The sequence below is a fragment of the Delphinus delphis genome, chromosome 6 (assembly GCF_949987515.2).
Source record: "Delphinus delphis chromosome 6, mDelDel1.2, whole genome shotgun sequence".
NCBI classification, from domain to species: domain Eukaryota; kingdom Metazoa; phylum Chordata; class Mammalia; order Artiodactyla; family Delphinidae; genus Delphinus; species Delphinus delphis.
In genome coordinates, this window is record NC_082688.1 from 96,263,804 (window position 1) to 96,265,174 (window position 1,371).

The following is a 1,371-nucleotide window of genomic DNA, read 5'->3' on the forward strand; positions in this document are numbered from 1 at the left end:
GCTCTCCCACCTCAGAGGCACAGCCCTGACACCTGGCTGGACCACCAAGAGCCTGTCATCCACATGGCTCAGAATAAAAGGGAGAAAAACAGTAAGAAAGAAAGAAGAAGATAAAATAAAATAAAGTTATTAAAATAAAAATAATTACTAAGAAAAATTTTTTTTAAAGTATTAAAAAGAAAACACAAAACAGACAGAACCCTAGGACAAATGGTAAAAGCAAAGCTATACAGACAAAATCACACACAGAAGCATACACACTCACAAAAAGAGAAAAGAGGGGGAAAAATATATATATATATCTTTGCTCCCAAAGTCCACCTCCTCAATTTGGGATGATTGGTTGTCTATTCAGGTATGCCACCGATGCAGGGTACATCAAGTTGATTGTGGAGCTTTAATCCGCTGCTTCTGAGGCTGCTGGGAGAGATTTCCCTTTCTCTTCTTTGTTCTCACAGCTCCCAGGGGCTCAGCTTTGGATTTGGCCCCGCCTCTGCATGTAGGTCGCCTGAGGGCGTCTGTTCTTCTCTAAGACAGGACAGGGTTAAAGGAGCTGCTGATTCGGGGTCTCTGGCTCACTCAGGCCTGGCGGAGGGAGGGGTACGGATGTGGGGCGAGCCTGTAGCGGCCGAGGCCAGCGTGATGTTTCACCAGCCTGATGTGTGCCGTGCGTTCTCCTGGGGAAGTTGTCCCTGGATCACGGGACCGTGGCAGTGGCGGACTGCACAGGCTCCCTGGAGGGGAGGTGTGGACAGTGACCTGTGCTCACACACAGGCTTCTTGGTGGCAGCAGCAGCAGCCTTAGCGGCTCATGCCCGTCTCTGCGGTCCGCGCTGATAGTCGCAGCTCACGTCCGTCTCTGGAGCTCCTTTAAGCGACGCTCTTAATCCCCTCTCCTCGCGGACCAGGAAACAAAGAAGCCATGAAAAGCCTCTTGCCTCTTCGGCAGCTCCAGACCTTTTCCCAGACTCCCTCCACCCTAGCTGTGGCGCACTAGCCCCCTTCAGGCTGGGTTCATGCAGCCAACCCCAGTCCTCTCCCTGGGATTTGACCTTCAAAGCCCGAGCCTCAGCTCCCAGCCCCCGCCTACCCCGGCGGGTGAGTAGACAAGGCTCTTGGGCTGGTGAGTGCTGGTCGGCACCGATCCTCTGTGCGGGAATCTTTCCGCTTTGCCCTCCGCACCCCTGTTGCTGTGCTCTCCTCCGTGGCTCCGCCACCCGCGGTCTCCGTCCACGAAGGGGCTTCTAGTGTGTGGAAACCTTTCCTCCTTCACGGCTCCCTCCCAGTGGTGCAGGTCCCATCCCTATTCTTTTGTCTCTGTTTTTTCTTTCTTTTTTCTTTTGCCCTACCCAGGAGTGTGGGGAGTTTCTT